Consider the following 8568-nt stretch of genomic DNA (forward strand, 5'->3'; position numbering starts at 1 on the left):
CTAGCAGACTTTGAGAGCACCCCATTATTCCGGAGGTGCCATTGATTTATTCTTTTGTGTATATATATGTTTTGGGCATGACGGGGTCCTGTCTCGTCCATATGCCTGGTACACTAGTAGAGGCTCGTAGATGCATATGTGTGGGTAGTATGGTCTCACGATGTCCCTATTGTATGTACATTATTTTGATAGCCGAAGGGCTTATGTGTATAAAGGTAATTATGTTTCGAAAAAAAAAAGGTTTTTCCTATGACTTGAGTATAGGATTAATGAATGAACGCTTGATGAGTACGATGGGTAATGGTATGAGCGGTGCTCGGTGGTTAGCCCCGGGTACCCGTCATGGCCCCTAGTCGGGTCGTGACAAAAGTGGTATCAGAGCAGTTCAGTCCTAGGAAGTGTCTACGAGCCGTGTCTAGTAGAGTCTTGTTTATGGTGTGTTGCGCGCCACACTAATAAAAAGGAGGCTATAGGTTATTTAGAAAAAATGACCATTCTTCTTCTTATGAGATCGTGCGATAGAGCCGTGTATAAGATTTTCTCCTCTCTAATAGTGTGCTATGATTTCAGAAATGCCGCTAAAGGGAAAAGCTACAGTCGCCCAGAAGGGCAAAATTACGATGAAAAGGCGGGTAGAAAGAGAGCTACCAATGAATGTAGAAGAGGGTGAATCACATAATGAGGCTCCATCTAATGCCTCTTCTACTCCGCCTATTATAGAAGAACAAGAAGGGGCTTTAGCTCCAGCTCCTATGCCTCTAGTTCCTCCACCGACTACTTCGGGTTAACAAGTGATCGAGGCTATTCATCTATTGACGCAGTTAGTTGCCGCCCAGGCACAGCGGTAGGGTTCGGGTTCAAGCGACAGGGACATTAGTACTAGAGCCCGTGATTTCATGAGTTTAAATCCTCCGAAGTTCTTCGGGTCAAAGCCGGATGAAGACCCGCAAAGTTTTATCGATGAAATGTTGAGAACATGGAAGATTATTCATGCCTCCAAAACTGAATCTGTGGAGTTGGCATCGTATAGACTCCGGGATGTGGCGGTCTTATGGTATAATAATTAGAGATCATCAAGAAAAGAGAATGCGCCTCCTTCGGTTTGGCAAGAATTCGTAGATGCCTTTATCCGCCACTATTTGCCACCAGAGGTCCGCCGAGCTAGAGCAAAGAGATTCTTAAATTTGAAGCAAGGGAATATGAGTGCCCGGGAGTATAGCCTTCAATTTAATTCTTTGGCTAGGTATGCTCCGACTATGGTGGCCGATATGGGAGATCGGGTGCATAGATTTGTGAGTGGCTTAGGGCCACATTTGTTCAAGGACTGCTTGACGGCTTCATTGCAAGATGGGATGGATATTTCCCGCATTCAAGCCTATGCCCAGAATTTAGAAGGACAACAACATCCGCAAAGGGGTGATCGTGATATTGATTGAGGGCAAAGCAAGAGGGCCAGATCTATGGGGGCAGGTAGTGATTATAGAGGGGGATCAAGGCAGGCATATTCTAGACACTCAGGCCAGTCGGTGACTAGTGCACCTCCACGATTTGTAGGTAGGAGATTTGATCGCTCCATTCCTTCAGGACAAGGTCAGAGTTCGAGAGCTTCAGGTTCTCAGTTTGGGCATGATCATAGTCAGAGGAGACCACCGGTACTGCGATGTAGTCAGTGCGATAAGTTACATTTCGGGCCATGTCACCAGGGCACAAATGCTTGCTATGTTTGTGGACAGACTGGGCACTTGATGCGTGATTGTCCCTCGAGGTATGGTAGGGGTGGGGTTCGGCCCACAGATCGCGACTGGTTCCTCTTCGGTGCCCGGTAGGGGCGTACTCCCGCATCCCGGCCAGGTCGAGGTAGAGACAGAGGGGGAGCATCTACTTTAGGTGCCACTCAGCCCCGTATGTATGCTTTAGCCGGGCGACAGGATCTTGAGTCCTTCCCGGATGTGGTTACAGGTATATTATCCGTATTTTCCCATGATGTGTATGCATTGATAGATCCGGGTTCTACCCTATCTTATATTACTCCGTATGTTACTAGTCGTATTGGGGTGAAACCCGAGCCAATTAAACCTTTTGAGGTATCTACTTCGGTTGGTGATCCCGTGATAGCTAGACAAGTGTATAAAAATTGTGTAATTGTGATATGCGACCGCCAGACTAAAGCTGATTTAGTTGAGCTGGAAATGTTAGATTTCGATGTGATTATGGGTATGTATTGGTTGGCCTCATGTTATGCTAATGTTGATTGCCGAATGAAAGTAGTTCGATTTTAATTTTTGGGAGAGCTTGTGCTTGAATGGAAGGGTAATACAAAGATCTCTAAGAGGTAGGCTTATTTCCTACCTTAAGGCAAGAAAGATGATAGCTAAGGGCTATATTTATCACTTAGTCCGAGTTCAGGATACTGAAGCAAAGTCGCCAACTTTTCAATCCGTTCCGGTAGTGAATGAATTTTCGAATGTATTTCCAGATGAACTTCCAGGCCTTCCTCCGGAAAGAGAGATTGATTTTGCTATTGATGTGTTGCCAGACACCAAGCCTATTTCTATCCCTCCTTACCGAATGGCTCCGGCAGAATTGAAAGAGTTAAAGGCACAGTTGAAAGACTTGCTTGAGAATGGGTTTATTAGACCCAGTTCATCACCGTGGGGAGCACCAGTCCTATTCGTGAGAAAGAAAGATGGTTCTTTACGGATGTGTATCGATTATAGACAGTTGAATAAGGTGACAATAAAGAACAAATATCCTCTCCCAAGGATTGATGATTTGTTTGATCAATTACAAGGTGCCAAGTAGTTTTTCAAAATAGACTTGAGGTCAGGTTATCACCAAGTGAGAGTTAAAGAAGAAGATATTCCCAAAACAGCTTTTAGAATAAGATATGGCCATTATGAATTCCGGGTGATGTCATTTGGGTTAACTAATGCTCCGGCAGTGTTCATGAATTTGATGAATAATGTATTCAGGCCTCTCTTGGATTTATTCGTAATAGCATTCATTGACGATATTCTGGTATACTCTCGCACAGAATCAGAACATGCAGACTATTTACGTATTGTTCTTGGAATTCTTCGAACTGGAGAATTGTATGCAAAATTTTCAAAGTGCGAGTTGTGGCTGAATTCTGTGACATTTTTGGGTCATGTTATTTCAGATGATGGCATTCAAGTTGATACCCAAAAAATTAAAGTTGTGAAGACTTGGCCATGGCCTACGACGCCTACAGAAGTCTGTAGTTTTCTGGGATTGGCAGGTCACTATAGAAGGTTCATAGAAGGATTTTCCTCTATTTCAGCCCCATTGACGAAGCTAACCCAGAAGTCAGCTAAATTTCAGTGGAATGATGCTTGTGAGCGTAGCTTTCAGGAATTGAAAGATAGGTTAACTTCATCTCCATTCTTAACACTCCCAGTGTCACGACCCAACCCGATGAGCCGTGACTAGTGCCCGAGCTGGACACTCGTATACGAACCTGTTAGATATAGTCAAATTGAAACTAAGGACAATATGGAAATTTGTAAAAGCAAGCTATAGACTCATAACGTCATATATCATAATGAACCTGTCTCCTGAGGAGTCACAGCTAATCAAAACATAACAAAATATGCAAGCCGACAAGGCTGCCACTATATACGGGAATCCAAAATGAACCATATCGATATAATTGACCCAAAACCTATATACAACCCATACATGTCTACAGACCTCTAAGAGTATAATAGTGAAATATGACGGGATAGGGCCCCGCCGTACCCCTGGATATGCATAAGTCTATATCAAAGGATCTGTACCAAAATGACTTAGGCTCCGGAACAATGGAGCTCTCCAAATAGCGAGCAAGTCTAGGGTCCAGGAGGATCATCAAACCGAGTGTCCGTACCGCGGGCATGAAATGCGACCCGAAGAGTGGGGTCGACGAGAAATGTACTGAGTATATAAAGCATGAAATACAATAAAGAAGATCATGACTAAATAAAAGATGACAGGAGGCAAGTATGATAATAAAAGATACCAATGCACTTGTGCCTTATGTGATGAGAGTTATGCATATCTATATAATATACCGTACCCGGCCCATTATGGGACTCGGTGAATAAAATCATATACATATATACCGTACCCGGCCCTCTAGTGAGGGTCTCGGTGAAATAATCATATATATATATATACCGTACCCGGCCCTCTAGTGAGGGACTCGATGAACAATGTAATGAAACTGTGCACGAATACATACCCGGCCCGGGACTCGGTGAATGATATATTAACAAAGATGCACGAGTAGAATATCATGAGCAACCATATACAAATTAAATCATCATCCGAGACTCAATAGAATAATTAGAATGAACCAACACTGGAGAATCAAAGACAACTATCATGTCAAGTACCACTGTGAACTAGAATTCTTTGGAATTATGTATGTTCATCGTTCGCTCGTTTATGTAATTCATGCCAAAAGAAGGAAGGGATAGCTTTACATACCTTGAAGCGCGTCTATTCGTCTAAAATCTACTGTCCAAGTTTGTAATCTATAACCAGGCAATAATTACGCCACAATTAGATGAAAGTCATTCTTTACTAATCATTGTAAGCTAACAACCAATCTAACGAAAATCCGACAACATTTCCCTTATTTTTCTTACTCCGTCCCAACTCACCAACAACCAAAATAATCATAACAATATCAACAACACAAAACAGCCACGAAAATCATACCAAACAGCCCAAAATATCATCACAAAAACAAACACAAAAATCATACTAAAGCCAAAATATCATCAATAACAAGTACCAACCATTATTATACATCATAACTCAGCTGATTCCATCCATTTAATCCAACTAAAACAGGCCCCGATCCATAAATCTCAACAAAGCAACAAACCAGTTTATAACGCTATTTTCTCCATTCTAATCCGTTAAAACCCTAATTAAACTTATTAACAATGAAAAAGGGACCTTAATCTTACCTCAAGTATTGCAGCAACCACGTCAACACCCTTTTTTGGCTGATTTTTAGCTCAAACCGAAGGCAACGCGACGCACAACGCTTTCTTCTTCATGAGCTTCGGGATTCGGGTTCGGATTTTGATCAAAATGGCTTTCTTAGCCTAGAAGTTCTCTCCCTCTCTCTCTCTAATGTTTTGGAAGCTCCGAGATGAAAATGACCTGCCCTCAAATGAATTTTCCATATATATTAACGTTAATGGGCCTCATGGGCCGAAATACAAATGTTTGGGTCGGGTCTCAACTTGCTGCCCCACCAGCCCAACTTGCATCGTCCATAACTCCTTATCCCAATATCATTTTGATAAGCGATTTGTTGCGTTGGAAACTAGACTCGATGAACTTCATTTTAGGCTTTTGAAACACCTTAAAAATCCTCATATACTAGGAGATATGCCTCCAACAATATGGTCTAAAATCGGGTTCGAGATTTTACTGAAGTTTTTCCGATTTATTTCGTTTAACTTCTAATCCTCTTCCAACCCTCATGTTGTTATATCCCGCATCTTTGGTGTGTTCGGATAATTTGAGACAATCGCGGGAAGTTAAAGGCAAGGCCATAATCTTATTTCTAATTAGCACATAAGTTGCTTATAAAATTTTGGAAGCGGAAATATTAAGAAAGGATAGGGCAAAAAGGGAAATTTGCAATACGACTCATGGAAATATGGAGGAAGGCCAAGGGTGAATTTGGAATTTCAAAATAATTTTTCATGACGTGCAAAAAAAAAAAGAAGGAGTGGGTTTGAATCGAAGGCCAAGCCAACATATGGATTAAGGCCCATATGAGAATTAAATTATAAGGGCCAAGAAAAGATGACTTAATAAGTCATCTTAATCACCAAATTCTCTAGAATTCTCAAGAAAATTTCAAGGACAAAAAAAAAGAGAAGGTGGAGAAAAACAACTAAGGCCATTCGCCATAGCAAAATTCCACAAAAACCTTGGACAATTTGTGCATCAAAAATTATTCTCTCTAGCCAAACAATCCATTAAAGGGTCCTTAGCAAAGTGAAAGTGGGTGTTGGAGCAAGAAAAACTCATATTCATACAAGTGGTGATTTCTAGCCAAGTGAAGAATTAAGGAAATAGGTAAGAATTCATTCCTTTTTATATGTCACAAGGATGTTATGTTGTAGTATACAAAAATGAATGAAATTCATAAGGAATATGGAAATAGGGTGGTGGCCGTGAGTTGCATGATGTATGCATGGCCGTGTATAATTGTTGAAGTGTGGAGGAAAATGAGTTAATTTTATTTAGTATATTGGTTGTTGTTGTGTGGACTCTATATTGCTAACAAGAGCTTAGTAAATTTTGTGGAATGGTAGAAGTTGGAGACTTGTGGTTGAAGTTATGTAAATTGAATATTATGTTCTTACATGTATGGCGATATTGGAAAACATATTATAAGGTTATTATTGTTTTATTGAAAGTCGGAAAGTCTTGAAGGAAGTGGTATGTTGATTGAAGTGTTAGAATATGTCTTGGATTGAATATGGAAATTGTTAGTATGGTTGTTGTCATTATGTTGGAGGTTTGGCCGGGTTGAATTCCCGGATTGTTATTGATTGAAATTGGCTAAGTTGAATTTTGGGGATGGTGTATTTACAGGGGAAGTGCTGCCGAAATTTCAATAGACAAGTAGTACCTTAAGATTCATCTTTAAATGCTCTAATCAATGTTTGGTAAACATGACCAAATTGTAGATTTTGGCGGATTTGCAATTTGAATTTGGAGTAGCACAAGGAGCGGAAAAAGGTATGTAAGGTTTCACCTTCCTTTCTTGGCATGTCTTAGATGTAGTAGGTTTGGACACGGGCCTCGGGGACAATTCCTTTCCTAGAAATCCGAGATTGAAATTAATCCTTATTCATTCAATAAAATTGAATTAAAATTTGCATTAAATGTTGAAAGTTACCTAAACATCTAGAACTCGCCCAAATAGGACCTGACTACCTCAAAACTCTCATAAGTGACGTCTTGGAATGTAACATATGTAAACTGTGTACGCCATCTCATTTGACTCGAGGTGGGCCCCACTGTTCCCGAATTTTCTTTATTGCTCCGGTTATCAAACGATAAGTGTTGTAACTATTCTAATGAGAATATTTCGATGATAATAGTGATAATGATGATGTAAGGAAGAGAATATGTCTATGATAAGTATGATAAGAATGATTCCATGACTAAGAGCCTTAAGTTAAGAATCCAATGTGAATATGAAAGTGTTAAACTAGTTCTTGGTCTTTAATTTTATTCCTTGGTTATGATACTATTTTCTAAAGATTTCAAGCATATGAACTAATGTTTATGATGTCCATGATTTCGTTTCATGTTTTCTTTTAATATTATTTTTCGTTAATAGTCCCGCCTTATAATTATCGTTCCTTCAAGGTGAGACACGATTTACCCCGGTTATTCCATAATGTAATCGAGGTTTCCGACCTTATGTCACTCCGATGGATATATAATTTTCCTTGGACTCTCCTGCATTTATATAATATATTGTTACACCTCGCATTTTGCACTCTCGGATATTTTGAGACAATGGCGGAAAGTTTAGTGGCAAGGTCATTTTTCGTTCCGTTGTAATGCGTAAGTCGTTGGAAAATATTATTAGTGAGGAAATATTGAGGAAGACTGAGGGCAAAAAAGGGAAATTTGCAAAATGGCATTATGGTAATTTTGTAAAAAGGTTAGGGGCAAAATGGTCATTTCACTAGGTTTCAAGAAAATTCCAAAAGAGGCCATATTGGCCATGTGAAGAAAATGCATGGAAAAAGGATGACTAAATAATAAGTCATCTTTTAAGAAAGTAATAGCAAGAAAATTCTAGAGAAATAAAAGGAAAAGAAGGAAAATTCTGAGAGGCATGTGCCCCTCACATGCTTGCCACATATATATATATAAGTTGTCTTCTTTTAATTGGAGAAGAGAGAAAGAAAGCAAGACAAAGAAAAAAAAAAAAAGAGAAGAGCAAACGGAAAAGGGAGGGCCGGCCGAACCAGCCCTCCCCTAAAGTGATCACCAAAAATTGTTTGTTTCATGTTTTCCTATCAATTGTAAGGCCCTCGTCGACGTGGAGTGATTGTTCAAGAAGAAAACCATTTGTTCGCAAAAAACAAGACTTGGCCGAGGATGAGGAGGCAAGAGGAAAAGGTGAGGTTCAATCTTGATTTCATGTTTTCATAGGTGTTTATGCATGTTGAAGTGTGGAAGAGAATGAAGGTTATGAAATTTTGCATGGAAATGTCAGGCCGGGTGAAGTTGTTGAATAAGTGTGATGAACAAATTTTTGTTTAGTGTAAAATTGGTTGTTTTGTATGTTATGAGAGGTGAACAATGAATGAAATATATGAGAATATGGATGTTGAGGTATGGCCGTATATGTGTGTGTGTCTAACCGGTGTGGCGAGAGTTGTGTGATGGATTAATGGTATTAAATATGGTTGTGTGTTGTTATAATGTGTAGAAAAAATCTAATGAAAATCATGAAATACTACATGTTGTTGCTGGTAATATGGGCTGTTTTGGGGCAGCCATGTTAAGTTA

The 8568-nt window shown here is 39.8% G+C and overlaps 1 pseudogene; it reads left to right on the plus strand.

Moving 5' to 3' along the window:
- The first annotated feature begins 8154 nt into the window (after positions 1-8154).
- LOC132039040 (uncharacterized) overlaps positions 8155-8568 on the plus strand; it is a 3261-nt pseudogene continuing 2847 nt past the window's right edge.

The sequence above is a fragment of the Lycium ferocissimum genome, chromosome 12 (genome assembly GCF_029784015.1).
Source record: "Lycium ferocissimum isolate CSIRO_LF1 chromosome 12, AGI_CSIRO_Lferr_CH_V1, whole genome shotgun sequence".
Classification (NCBI taxonomy): domain Eukaryota; kingdom Viridiplantae; phylum Streptophyta; class Magnoliopsida; order Solanales; family Solanaceae; genus Lycium; species Lycium ferocissimum.